The sequence below is a fragment of the Syngnathus acus genome, chromosome 13, assembly GCF_901709675.1.
Source record: "Syngnathus acus chromosome 13, fSynAcu1.2, whole genome shotgun sequence".
NCBI lineage: Eukaryota > Metazoa > Chordata > Actinopteri > Syngnathiformes > Syngnathidae > Syngnathus > Syngnathus acus.
The window spans coordinates 17,270,777-17,285,931 of record NC_051098.1 but is presented as its reverse complement, the minus strand read 5'-3'; the positions used below and the strand labels follow the sequence as shown (position 1 = coordinate 17,285,931).

General features: G+C 44.5%; 2 long non-coding RNA genes across 2 annotated transcripts; both read right to left on the bottom strand.

Annotated features, from left to right (window-relative positions):
- Positions 1-4,555: 4,555 nt before the first annotated feature.
- On the bottom strand, positions 4,556-8,697 carry LOC119132367. Its single transcript, XR_005099858.1, has 3 exons — positions 8,629-8,697; positions 8,235-8,405; positions 4,556-4,591 (listed from the first exon to the last, which is right to left on the bottom strand). It is a non-coding gene; the product is annotated as an uncharacterized LOC119132367 (long non-coding RNA).
- Positions 8,698-10,823: 2,126 nt separating this feature from the next.
- Positions 10,824-12,482, bottom strand: LOC119132022. The gene is made up of 3 exons (XR_005099772.1): positions 12,262-12,482; positions 11,196-11,785; positions 10,824-11,006 (listed from the first exon to the last, which is right to left on the bottom strand). It is a non-coding gene; the product is annotated as an uncharacterized LOC119132022 (long non-coding RNA).
- Positions 12,483-15,155: the final 2,673 nt, after the last annotated feature.

Below are 15,155 nucleotides of genomic sequence, written 5' to 3'. Positions count from 1 at the left end.
AACCCTAACCCTAACCCTAGGAGCACATAGCCCTAAGCGAAACCCTAACCCTAACCCTAGGAGCACATAGCCCTAAGCGAAACCCTAACCCTAACCCTAGGAGCACATAGCCCTAAGCGAAACCCTAACCCTAACCCTAGGAGCACATAGCCCTAAGCGAAACCCTAACCCTAACCCTAGGAGCACATAGCCCTAAGCGAAACCCTAACCCTAACCCTAGGAGCACATAGCCCTAAGCGAAACCCTAACCCTAACCCTAGGAGCACATAGCCCTAAGCGAAACCCTAACCCTAACCCTAGGAGCACATAGCCCTAAGCGAAACCCTAACCCTAACCCTAGGAGCACATAGCCCTAAGCGAAACCCTAACCCTAACCCTAGGAGCACATAGCCCTAAGCGAAACCCTAACCCTAACCCTAGGAGCACATAGCCCTAAGCGAAACCCTAACCCTAACCCTAGGAGCACATAGCCCTAAGCGAAACCCTAACCCTAACCCTAGGAGCACATAGCCCTAAGCGAAACCCTAACCCTAACCCTAGGAGCACATAGCCCTAAGCGAAACCCTAACCCTAACCCTAGGAGCACATAGCCCTAAGCGAAACCCTAACCCTAACCCTAGGAGCACATAGCCCTAAGCGAAACCCTAACCCTAACCCTAGGAGCACATAGCCCTAAGCGAAAACCCTAACCCTAACCCTAGGAGCACATAGCCCTAAGCGAAACCCTAACCCTAACCCTAGGAGCACATAGCCCTAAGCGAAACCCTAACCCTAACCCTAGGAGCACATAGCCCTAAGCGAAACCCTAACCCTAACCCTAGGAGCACATAGCCCTAAGCGAAACCCTAACCCTAACCCTAGGAGCACATAGCCCTAAGCGAAACCCTAACCCTAACCCTAGGAGCACATAGCCCTAAGCGAAACCCTAACCCTAACCCTAGGAGCACATAGCCCTAAGCGAAACCCTAACCCTAACCCTAGGAGCACATAGCCCTAAGCGAAACCCTAACCCTAACCCTAGGAGCACATAGCCCTAAGCGAAACCCTAACCCTAACCCTAGGAGCACATAGCCCTAAGCGAAACCCTAACCCTAACCCTAGGAGCACATAGCCCTAAGCGAAACCCTAACCCTAACCCTAGGAGCACATAGCCCTAAGCGAAACCCTAACCCTAACCCTAGGAGCACATAGCCCTAAGCGAAACCCTAACCCTAACCCTAGGAGCACATAGCCCTAAGCGAAACCCTAACCCTAACCCTAGGAGCACATAGCCCTAAGCGAAACCCTAACCCTAACCCTACGAGCACATAGCCCTAAGCGAAACCCTAACCCTAACCCTAGGAGCACATAGCCCTAAGCGAAACCCTAACCCTAACCCTAGGAGCACATAGCCCTAAGCGAAACCCTAACCCTAACCCTAGGAGCACATAGCCCTAAGCGAAACCCTAACCCTAACCCTAGGAGCACATAGCCCTAAGCGAAACCCTAACCCTAACCCTAGGAGCACATAGCCCTAAGCGAAACCCTAACCCTAACCCTAGGAGCACATAGCCCTAAGCGAAACCCTAACCCTAACCCTAGGAGCACATAGCCCTAAGCGAAAACCCTAACCCTAACCCTAGGAGCACATAGCCCTAAGCGAAACCCTAACCCTAACCCTAGGAGCACATAGCCCTAAGCGAAACCCTAACCCTAACCCTAGGAGCACATAGCCCTAAGCGAAACCCTAACCCTAACCCTAGGAGCACATAGCCCTAAGCGAAACCCTAACCCTAACCCTAGGAGCACATAGCCCTAAGCGAAACCCTAACCCTAACCCTAGGAGCACATAGCCCTAAGCGAAACCCTAACCCTAACCCTAGGAGCACATAGCCCTAAGCGAAACCCTAACCCTAACCCTAGGAGCACATAGCCCTAAGCGAAACCCTAACCCTAACCCTAGGAGCACATAGCCCTAAGCGAAACCCTAACCCTAACCCTAGGAGCACATAGCCCTAAGCGAAACCCTAACCCTAACCCTAGGAGCACATAGCCCTAAGCGAAACCCTAACCCTAACCCTAGGAGCACATAGCCCTAAGCGAAACCCTAACCCTAACCCTAGGAGCACATAGCCCTAAGCGAAACCCTAACCCTAACCCTAGGAGCACATAGCCCTAAGCGAAACCCTAACCCTAACCCTAGGAGCACATAGCCCTAAGCGAAACCCTAACCCTAACCCTAGGAGCACATAGCCCTAAGCGAAACCCTAACCCTAACCCTAGGAGCACATAGCCCTAAGCGAAACCCTAACCCTAACCCTAGGAGCACATAGCCCTAAGCGAAAACCCTAACCCTAACCCTAGGAGCACATAGCCCTAAGCGAAACCCTAACCCTAACCCTAGTAGCACATAGCCCTAAGCGAAACCCTAACCCTAACCCTAGGAGCACATAGCCCTAAGCGAAACCCTAACCCTACCCTAGGAGCACATAGCCCTAAGCGAAACCTAACCCTAACCTAGGAGCACATAGCCCTAAGCGAAACCTCTAACCCTTAAGCACATAGCAATGTCAGCCTTAGCCATAGCAAATGTCACCTTAGCACATAGCAAATGTCACCTTTAGCCATAGCAAATGTCACCTTTAGCACATAGCAAATGTCACCTTTAGCACATAGCAAATGTCACCTTTAGCACATAGCAATGTCACCTTTAGCACATAGCAAATGTCACCTTTAGCACATAGCAATGTCACCTTTAGCACATAGCAAATGTCACCTTTAGCACATAGCAAATGTCACCTTAGCACATAGCAAATGTCACCTTTAGCACATAGCAAATGTCACCTTTAGCACATAGCAAATGTCACCTTTAGCACATAGCAAATGTCACCTTTAGCACATAGCAAATGTCACCTTTAGCACATAGCAAATGTCACCTTTAGCACATAGCAAATGTCACCTTTAGCACATAGCAAATGTCACCTTTAGCACATAGCAAATGTCACCTTTAGCACATAGCAAATGTCACCTTTAGCACATAGCAAATGTCACCTTTAGCACATAGCAAATGTCACCTTTAGCACATAGCAAATGTCACCTTTAGCACATAGCAAATGTCACCTTTAGCACATAGCAAATGTCACCTTTAGCACATAGCAAATGTCACCTTTAGCACATAGCAAATGTCACCTTTAGCACATAGCAAATGTCACCTTTAGCACATAGCAAATGTCACCTTTAGCACATAGCAAATGTCACCTTTAGCACATAGCAAATGTCACCTTTAGCACATAGCAAATGTCACCTTTAGCACATTGCAAATGTCACCTTTAGCACATTGCAAATGTCACCTTTAGCACATTGCAAATGTCACCTTTAGCACATTGCAAATGTCACCTTTAGCACATTGCAAATGTCACCTTTAGCACCTAACCACATCAGACCTCAGCACCTAACCACATCAGACCTCAGCACCTAGCCTCTTAGCACCTAGCCTCTTAGCACAATTACAGAGTATGACATCACAAAAAACAGAGTATGACATCACAAATGCAAAACATCTCACAAAGGAAATCACATCACCCCACGTGCTCTTAAAATAACTTGGCCAATGCATTTGTCTATTTGATCTGCTGCAAATCCAAATTATACCTAAGGATGGTGACAAATCTTATATCATACTTAATAGGACATATTAAAGACTTTGGAGTAAATTAATTAATTTATTTGCTAATTGTCATTTTAATTATGATTTTGTATAAATACTAGGTATAAACAGAAAATATACTACACAAAATGGGCAGACTTTACTTGTTTGAAAAGGAGTGGGAAGTAAGACTTATTTCATTCATTTAAAGGGAAGAAGTAAGACTTATTTATTTATCGGAAAGAATGGATTTGCTGGAATTTCAAATTTCCAAAATGAATGAATGAAGTCATTTCAATTATGATTTGGGATAAATACTAGGTGTGAACACAAAAACTACTGCACAAAATGGCCAGTTTACTTGTTTGAAAAGGACTGTGAAGAAGAGAGACTTATTTCATTTATTTAATGGGAAGAAGTCAGACTTATTTAGTTTGTTTAATCTATTTTTGTTCCCAGGCAAAATTGGATTTGCTGCAATTGCAAATTTCAACAAAGCACAGTGCCAAATCTTGACTTGAGACCTGATAGGACGTATTAAACGCCTAGTTAAATTGATAGAAGTTGGTCGTATGAGCGAGTGGAGTAACATGAAATCTATTCTCAATTACAAATAGCACACACAACTTTGGATATTTTGAATGAATGAGTGAGTGAATGAATCTTATTTGTTCATTTAAATTATGACTGTATAAATACTAGGTATAAACAGAAAATCTCCTGCACAAAATGGCCAGTTTACTTGTTTGAAAAGGTGTGGGAACAAGTCATCTATCCAATTTAAGACAAATGTAGTTTGTAACCTCTAACAATGTGTTACTTTAGCTATTGTTGTCTGTGACTTTTCCATGAATAAAAAGGAAGGAAGGACTCACCGGAGACGTCTTCGCCAACGTGCAACCGTTGTACTTTGTATTTTTATCCTTCTTACAGTGGAAAACATACAGCCAAAGAACACCGTGGAACCTAAAGGAATGAAAGAAAACTATCATTTGGCCACAACCAATATTCGCAGATACAACACAATGTGACGTGCGGGGTTAGGGTTAAAGGTTGAGGGAGGGGCCCTCGTTTTAAACTACTTTTTTTGAAAAGGAGTGGGAACAAGCAAGACTTATTTAATTTATTTAATGGGAACAAGACTTATTTAGTTTATTTAATCTATTTTTGTTCCCAGGCAAAATTGGATTTGCTGCAATTGCAAATTTCAACAAAGTACGGTGCCAAAATCTTGACTTGGGACCTGATAGGGCGTATTAAACTCATTTAATAGGAAGAAGACTTATTTAGCTTATTTAATCTATTTTTGTTCCCTGGCAAAATTGGATGCATGGTGCCAAATCATTACTTGAGACCTGATAGGATGTATTAAACGCTTAGTTAAATCGACAGAAGTTGGTAATAAGAGCGAGGGGAGTAACGGTGGTTGAATGGATGAATGAATGTTGAAAGTAATTTAAATTATGACTTTGTATAAATACTAGGTATTAACAGAACATCTACTGCGCAAAATGGGCAGAGTTTACTTGTTTGAGAAGGAGTGGCAAGAAGTAAGACTTATTTAATCTGTTTGTTCCCAGGCAAAATTGGATGTGCTGCAATTCCAGATTTCACCACATGATGGTGCCAAATTTTGACTTGAGCCATGATAGGAAATATTAAACACAGTTGAATTGATAGAAGTTGGTAATAAGACCGAGTGGAATAACATGAATGTTCTGAATTAGACATAGTTTGAATATGCTTTTGAATATTTTTTAGGTAAACAGTTTTGCTTCACTCAGAGCATCATTTGAGCAGTCTGATAATCTACCAAATCTTTGAATTGAAGAATTTGTGATTTAAGAAATAGCTTGTTATTATTTTCAAGGTAATCAGATTTGTTTATAATTCTAATGGCCTTCTTTTCAAAACTTTTGTTTGTTCCCAGGCAAAATTGGATGTGCTGCAATTCCAGATTTCACCACATGATGGTGCCAAATTTTGACTTCAGCCCTGATAGGACATATTAAACACTTAGTTGAATTGATAGAAGTTGGTAATAAGACCGAGTGGAATAACATGAATGTTCGGAATTAGACAGTTTGAATATGCTTTTGAATATCTCAAAGGGGGATGAGTCTGCCTACAGGGACGAAGTGGTCCAGCTATCGGAGTGGTGTGGAGAGAACAATCTGCTCCTAAACACGGCTAAAACCCAAGAACTGGTCATTGATTTTCGGAGGAAAAATAAAACGGACATTCCACCACTTATCATCGACGGGGTCTGTGTGAAGAGGGTGTCCTCCTTCCGCTACCTGGGAGTCCACATCGAGGAGGACTTCACCTGGGGCGTGAACACCTCTGAGCTGCTTAAAAAGGCCCAGCAGAGACTCTACTTTTTAAGGGTGCTGAGGAGGCACAGCATTACACAGAGACTGCTGGTGTCCTTCTATCGCTGCTCCATAGAAGCACTTTAACGTACTGTATACGTGTTTGGTACTCCAGCTGCACTGCTGCTCAGAGGAAAAAGCTCCAAGAGGTCATCAACACAGCACAGAAGATCATTGGCTGCCCTCTCCCTCTTTACGGTGTTGCGCTTGATTTTGTTCCCCCTGCCGCGGGAGCGCGCACGCCTTATTTGAAAAGCGAAAAACCGATGTCGTACGGCGTCAGCACTACGTTGTTTTCAATAAAAACATGAAGACCTCACGTTTGCGTCAGTCAATTTTAATTTTCATAAAGGATTCTTCTCATTTGATGTCTTTAAATTAATCCGCGTTGTGCCATTGAAGCGGGGTGCATTCAAAGACCAGTCGTACAGTCGGAACACTCATTCCCTTCACCAAAAAGCAACAATATAATTAAGTGATCTCTTTGCATAAACCTCGATGCAAAGAAACTCCTCTTTTTGGGTACAGGCTACAAGGAGTATATATTACAAAGGAGACTTTATACTTAATTGTGATCATCATTCATCCATCCATCCATTTTATTCCTCAGGTATTTTCAAAGCAAATTAATATTGTTGCATTTATTAATTTGCTTTAAAATGACAGCGCATTATAATTAAAAGCTGACACTGTAGCAATGTCAAACGTGTTCATTTAAGAAAAAGCCACACACGTTTTGTGATCAAATCTTTCATAACGAGAATGATGAGTGAATTGATTTGAATGAATAATTGAGAAGAGATTTCAGTTCTGAAGGCTCCTTTTGTCCCAAGCAAAGTGACAGATGGTGGGGAGGGGGGATAAAAATTGTAAGGAACTCTATAAAAATGTCAAGCCGTGAGGATATGTTCCCCCCCCTTCCCCCCTTTTTATTTTGAGAACGGTGAGTGCTGGACTGCAGCTGTTTTTTTTTTCTGTCTTCCTGGGGGTCTGTTCAGGTTGTGTGAAAATGTTGAACAGGTTCCCTCATTCCTAGGCCAAATTACAGGGGTGGAACAAATCCTCACAGCTGCCCCGTGAGGATATGTTCCCCCCCCTTATTTTGAGAACGGTGAGTGAAAAAACGCTGGAGTCCAGCACTCACCGTTCTCCAAATAAGGGGGGGGGGGGACATATCCTCACCGGGCAGCTGTGAGGATGTGTCCCCCCCCCCTGTAATTTGGCCTAGGAATGAGGGAACCTGTTCAAATTTTTCACACAACCTGAACAGACCCCCAGGAAGACAGAAAAAAAACATCTGGAGTCCAGCACTCACCGTTCTCAAAATAAGGGGGGGGAACATATCCTCACGGCTTGACATTTTTATAGAATTCCTGTTACAATTTTTATCCCCCCTCCCCACCATCTGTCACTTTGCTTGGGACAAAAGGAGCCTTCAGAACTGAAATCTCTTCTCAATTATTCATTCAAATCAATTCACTCAAATCATTCTCGTTATGAAAGATTTGATCACAAAACGTGTGTGGCTTTTTCTTAAATGAACACGTTTGACATTGCTATAGTGTCAGCTTTTAATTATATTGCGCTGTCATTTTAAAGCAAATTAATAAATGCAACAATATTAATTTGCTTTGAAAATACCTGAGGAATAAAATGGATGGATGGATGGATGAATGATGATCACTAAGTATTTGTAATATATACTCCTTGTAGCCTGTACCCAAAAAGAGGAGTTTCTTTGCATCGAGGTTTATGCAAAGAGATCACTTAATTATATTGTTGCTTTTTGGTGAAGTGAATGAGTGTTCCGTCTGTACGACTGGTCTTTGAATGCACCCCGCTTCAATGGCATAACGCGGATGAATTTAAAGACATCAAATAAGAACAATCCTTTATGAAAATTAAAATTGACTGACGCAAACATGAGTTCTTCATGTTTTTATTGAAAACAACGTAGTGCTGACGCCGTACGACATCGGTTTTTCGCTTTCCAAATAAGGCGTGCGCGCTCCCGCGGCAGGGGGAACAAAATCTCACGGGGGAACCAAATCAAGAACAACAACGGTACACAGTAAAAGAAATGTGGCTCTTAGTCTCTGACTGGTTGGCCACCCCTGAGCTAGGGTTAGCTACTCAGCTACACATTGCTATTACACAGTGAACGCTAGCTACATCGACAACTTCAGTCAAACTACACAAACGTAAATCTCTAAACACAATGAGTTGTATTTACCTACCGTGTACGCTCTAGACGGTCCAGTTGCAAGCAGAAAATAAAGATATTTCTGTTGATAATCGTCGTGTTTGTATCCGCTGTCGCGCTCACGGCAATCCGCGCCCACAGATTTGAATCTTGGCGGGATTTCCGCCTATTGACGTCACATGACTGCGACGTAATACCCGCTTATCTGAAACGGTAAAGTTAAAAGTAGAGTTAAATAAAGTTTTCTTTTTTTTAATCAACGCAATAATTTACAACCGTTGACCAGAAAGAATCGTCGAAATTCGGCGTCTATGGCTGGAAGCAGACGCCGAGTTCGACGTCCCCCCCCCCCCCCCCCAAACGCCACACTCACTCGCTTTTCAGGGCTACAAAAGTACTTCTTTTTAAAAACAATGAGTTGTATTTACCGTGTACGCTCTAGACGGTCCAGTTGCAAGCAGAAAATAAAAATATTTCTCTTGTTAGTCGTCGTGTTACTGTCCGCTGTGTTTCGTTCACCGGCATTGGCGCCTTCCTAGATTCCTGTTGCGAGCCACGCCCACAGATTTGAATTTCGGCGGTAGTGCCGCCCATTGACGTCATGTCCGCGTCACATGACTCTTCACACGCCAAGACGCACAAAGAAATTGAAATTACGTTTCCACTATCCCACGGTGACGAGACATAGTACACGACATGCATACAAGTAAACAACACAAAATAAAAACAAGAAGGCACAAACAATGAATAATAAGAGTGATGAATAAATAATAAATAAATAACACAACAAATAAGAGGAGCAAAACGGAGCAAGTGTGCATACAGCAGACAGTCAGAACATAGCGCAAAAGTACAGGACGCTACGCAGAAGGGGGGAGAGAGTTCAGGATCCTAACAGCCTGGAGTACGAAGCTGTTGGCGAGTCTGGTGGTGCGGGACCGCAGGCTCCTGTACCTCTTCCCAGAGGGCAGAAGATCGAACAAAGAGTGAGCGGGGTGACTTACATCAGTGGTCCAATCCATATTTTAAGTAGGACTCCAGAAATGTTCTTTTAAATGCAGCTTTCCTTTTCTTAGAAGTCGTAGCCTCTTCTTCTTCAGTGTCCTCATTGGACGTTTTTCCCTTTCCGAAGAAGCTTTCCAAACTTCTCAGTTTCTTGCTCATTTTTGCTTGCCTCGCGGGCTTGACTGTGGTGACATGTCACGTGACCGAGACGAGCGCCCTGTGTCAAGAGTCCTTATTTTTCAGATGCACCGACAGATGTAATTGGGAGAGATTCGCCAAATTTTTTATATTTTTCAAAATAAATTCTTACTCATTTTTGCTAGCTTTGCGGGCTCGACTGGGGAAACATGTCACGTGACCGGGACGAGCGTCTTAACCTGAATGAATTGATCATCAAATTTTTTTTCCTGTGCGGCTCCGCGGCCCAGTACCAAGTGACCCGGGCCCGGTGAATGGGGACCACTGACTTACATCACTCACAATCGTGGTATGTATATACCTTAATATTATTTTTATTGTTATCTCATTAAGGAAATCTTATCTCAGGGTTTATTCAGACTCCAGGTCTTTTAGTCCTCTTGTTTGGGCCGGACCAAAAGCGCTGTTTTATTTTTTTATCTTGCGGTGTTTAGCGTAGACACAATAGCACACAAGTTTGCCCGTCCGCCTCACGTGCATGATGACGCAAGGTTCGACGCTGTTCTTAGCTTTCTTTTTTTTTCTCATCTGCACTTCACTGCCACAACTTATTGTTTTGAGTAAAAATAAATAATGTGAACATGTATCATAACATGAAAATCAAAGTGAACGTGTTGTGAAGGAGGGTGCTTGTGCACTGGTATTTGTTTTTTACAAGTTTTTATTCAAAACACAAAGTTTTTCCAACGTCTTGAAATTGAGCCTGTTGCGCTTTTTGGACACAATTTCTCCAGCCGTTGAAAACCCCCGCTCACACGGCACAGAAATTGCAACGCAAGCCGGAAGAGGTTTGGGTAATGGGTCTTTTGATTGTCCCAGTATCTGATTGGATCCTGGGACCTGGCAATATTGCCCTCTGCCAGATATCTGTGAACCTCCTGGATGGCATCGGCTGGGTAGCACTTTTGCTTTGTCTGACCACTTCAATGTCCAGATGTTGCCAAAGGTTATCTAGAAAACATTGAATTGACATTTTAGTACATCCCATGGTCCCACACAGCAGAAACCTTTCGTTTGACTTGGGGCTGCTCCATAACTCTTGATAACTTTGAGGATGAACCGCAAAAGAGCAGATATTGTTTTCGCAGATCCATCCGCTTTGAATTTGGCTCCCTTGTCTGTATGTACGTATATACCTGAATATTAATTTTCAATGTTATCTGACAAGGATATCTTATCTCAAGGTTTATTCAGACCAGAAAAATCCTTTATTCCGCTTGTTTGGTCCAGACCAAAAGCGGACTTCATTTTTTTCCTTTGGTGCGGCTCCTATTCAGACTGTCTCAAACAGAAAAATGTTCGTACAATATCGGGCAGGGCTTATGCGTCTCTTACGCGCTTGATGAAGAGTTGGGGGTTGACAGCTCTGAACAGTGTGGTTGTCTGTGCGCGCCTCAATCCGGCCGTGGTCTCTTTCGATACACTTCTTTCCTTTACCGGCTCCCGTCATGTTCGCTGAATGTCGTGAGTAGTTGGTAGTGGATACTCCGTTGTCAAGATGTTACTGTACGCTGTAGGTCTTGCCCTCAGTCACGCAGAAGACTCTCATAAAAGCGAGCAGCTGTGCTGAAAGGGGGGATCCACCGGAGTGCAGACGCAAGACCTAGAAATCAGAAAAGAAAGCAGCTTTCATTCCGTGTGATCTGGAACTGAACGTGGGGTACCCCAAAGGGAACCTGAGCACACCGTAGGCTACGTGCAAATGTACGTATTTTCTATGAACCTTTGGCACTAACCTTTGACAACAATAATTGTCAGGTGTACATCAACTGGGAGGCTATAACCCTCCTACCTGGGGTTTGTCCTGTGTTCCAAGCAGCTCCTTCCAATGACGACGGCTGGTGTTTTCTGCTTTTATCTTGTCCAAACAGGCTTCTTCCACTGCCTTTGATGTCTCTTTGTCGAGCTCATTTGCATCAATTATCACGTTTCAAAATGAAAACAAAAAAACAAACACAGAAGGCCCGCCGGCAAGGTCAGAGTTCCAATGTTGGGGAGTGTCCACATCAGCCAATGACATTGAAGCGCCAGAGGTCAGCTGAGGTCAACCGAGTGCCGCACGGACAGTTGGGGTCATCATCTTCATCTTGTTTGTTCTCATCATCTTCCTCCTCCTCGTCATGATGGTCTCCCTTAATGAGTAATCTGAGCAGCAGTGCCCGCCCCCTCATCTTCATCCTCATCACATCCAACACTGACTCACTTTGGTGCTTTTTATCATGTGTGCGAGAGAGCCTTATTTGCAGTTTGCTGTCGAAAAAGCAGCTCGGAGGCTAGGAGGTGCTTGAAGTAGTGATGAAGATCAGGAGGCTCCAATTTGGGGAAATTTGCAAGAGAGTGAAGCTCAGCCGCCCCAGATTCCGCCACAATGTCGGCCGGCGCCTGTCGGAATGAACCAAATGCGTGCGAAACGTGAGGACGTCCGCTGGGATCTTACGTAAGGGGAAGAGCACTTCCTGTTCCTCCTCATCGCTGTTTAACATTCACTGCGGGAGACCCAGATAGTGGGAATCCTCAATAGAACGGCGCCGCGCCAGATGGGAACACGCAAACACATGCGCACGCACGCACACACGGCGTGTCTCCTCGTGTCGCACACCCCCGTGCCGTGCAAACACATTTGCATTTGCTAGCCTTCATCCTTCTCTTCACCTTCCTCCTCCTCACCTACATGGCTGTCCTCAATCTTGGTTTCATCACCGCCGCCTCAAGCGCGTGTGTGTGTGTTTGGGAGATAACATCAATTCCTTGTGTTTCGATAGAGCCCCACACACAGGTGCCTATTCTGTGTGTGCGCGGCGCAGCATTTGTATCCCCAGCACGTCAAACCCAAAGCCGAGTATTTGGAGCGTACTCACTGAAAGTCGAGCTGATGACGTTGGACGTGAACATGTCAGCTGCTCTGTTGAACTTTTTTCCTCCTGATGACTGACAGCTCTCAATCATCTGTCACCCATCATGATGATAAGTAGTCTTCATCCCCTTAACTGTGTTTTATTCATCTTCCTAGTTCCTCTACTTCCGCAGCATTTCCTCAAAAGTCACCTCTGCTGTCACAGACACAGTGTGTGTGTGTGCGTGCGTGGCGAGAGAATTAGAGCTATCAGTCGTCTGATAATGTTAAATTGACAAAGTGTGCCTTTTACATACACTTGCACACGCACACAGATGCACACATACACATGGTTGTGAACAATTCTTAGTTGTCTCTTTGGATCAGGCTTTTTTCTGTGATGCTGTCTCAGCTCCCTAGTGTGTAGTAAGCCGTGTGTGTGTGTGTGTGTGTGTGTACTTGTGTACTCAGCTGTTAAATTGCTATCTCAAAGGTAACCTCACACACACACTCACACACCAACACAGATACAGCAGAACCCCGGATCTCAACACTCGTTTGTTCCAGAAGTAGCGTTGAGAGGCGAAGGCATCGCGTTCTGAAGCAATTTGTCTCATTTTCTCTAAAGCAATACATAAAAGCACCAACAACAATGCAAATACGGTGCAGCAAAAGCTTGAACTTGCATGATCCGTCCGCGGTCCGTCCGCGGTCGGTTCGCGGTCCGTACGCGGTCCTTACACGGTCCGTACGCGGCCCGTACGCGGCCCGTACGCGGTCCGTACGCGGTCCGTATGCGGCGCATGACACATTTAAAAGACAAAATATGAGCTCAAAATACACGAAACATGACAAAACAACACTACCGTCTTTTTCCATGTATAATGCGCAAAATGTAACTAATTTATTGTCCTAAAATCTGGGGTGCGCATTATACATGGGTACAACAATTTTTGAAGAAAATCTCCCTCGAAATAAAACTTGAAATCACCTTTCTTCTTGTTTGTTGTCAATCGCGCATCGCATTCAGCCATCCTGCCCGACACACTTAGTCAGTAAAATTCATAATTGACGACACATCGTTTGATGCGATGGTGCAATCCTTGATGGTGTGTTATTGTCAAATATTGTTTGTTTTTTAATCTCCATCGCAGACCGGATATCATACGGAGGCCGCCATGACAGTATGCGCAGAACGGATGCGCAAGAACACAGAACATTCTGAAGGACACTTCCCACCCTGGCCACTCCTTTTTCGAACTGTTGCCATCAGGCAAACGCTATAGATCAATTAGGTCAAGGACTAGCAGATTCGCCAACAGTTTTTACCCTACAGCGGTAGTCACATTGAATGCCGCTAAACGTAAATGATTATGTCTGTGTATGTTCTTCTGTGGGTTTTTAGCTTTTTATTCTATTTTTTTTTTTTTCTCATGCGCCGATCGGTTGGCACATTTTAAATTTCGTTGTACATGTGTGACGATGACAATAAAGATCTATTCTATTCTATTCTATTCCAAGACACGTCAATCGCGCATCGCATTCAGCCATCCTGCCCAACACACTTAGTCAGTAAAATTCATAATTGACGACACATCGTTTGATACGATGGTGCAATCCTTGATGGTGTGTTATTGTCAAATATTGTTTGTATTTTAATCTCCATCGCAGACCGGATATCATACGGAGGCCGCCATTACAGATGCGCAGAACGGATGCGCAAGACACGTCAGCTATATAAAGAGCGAGAGTTCAGTTCTAAACCTAAATGCGTATTACAGGTAATATTTTATTTCACAACACTTTGCCTTGTTCCTTTCCTCTTTGCTGTTCACTTCAAACACGCTCCATACGAACACAATGCTCTCGTATCAGACGCTTGCTCGATCACCTGCTCGTTTGCTGTCACAATGTACCCTACACAAATCCGAAACATTTCTTCGCTATCGAGTTTGCTAGCGCATGCGCAGTGATACTGACCGGCAGAATAACATCCGGTTGTTCCCAAAGATGATCTTCCATCCATCCATCCATCTTCTTCCGCTTATCCGGGGTCGGGTCGCGGGGGCAGCAGCTTCAGGAGGGACTCCCAGACTTCCCTCTCCCCAGCCACTTCATCTAGCTCAGTGGTTCCCAAAGTGGGCGGTACCGCCCCCCTGGGGGCGGTGGAAAGATCTGGGGGGGCGGTGAGGAAGAAAGGGGCGGTAGGGGGGCGGTAGGGGGGCGGCAGTCGATTTGTACACAACACGCCGCTCTGGCCCAGTCAGATCCGACAGCATAGACTACAAAAGCAAAAGCTCAGGTTTGTAATTTCAAGCTTGTAATGTTCAGAATTGTTCTGTTTCTGAGAAACAAACTCAGTGCTCCCACTAATTCAACGTAATGGTAATGATATTATAAATGTATTATTTATTTATTTATATAAATGTATTATTTATTTATATAAATGCCGGTCCGCGAAAATATTTCTGACATGTAACCGGTCCGTGGCGCAAAAAAGGTTGGGGACCACAGCAGCAAACCAAATATCAAGAAAGAGGTGTTTGTTTCCATATGTGCCTTGGGGGGGGGGGGGCGCTAGGAATTCACTGGGGAGCCAAAGGGGGCGCCAGCCTGCAAAAGTTTGGGAACCACTGATCTAGCTCATCCCGGGGGATCCCAAGGCGTTCCCAGGCCAGCCGAGAGACATAGTCTCTCCAGCGCGTCCTGGGTCGTCCCCGGGGTCTCCTACAAAGATGATCTTTTTTCTGAAATAATTTTACGTTTACGGACTTAAGTAAGAGTCCAAATTTGGGTGCGTATTATACATGGGTACAGGCTTTTTTCCAGCATCGACAGGCCATTTTTAGGGTGCGTATTATACATGGGGGCGTATTATACATGGAAAGTTACGGTATTTAAGCACAAAAGTTACTTACC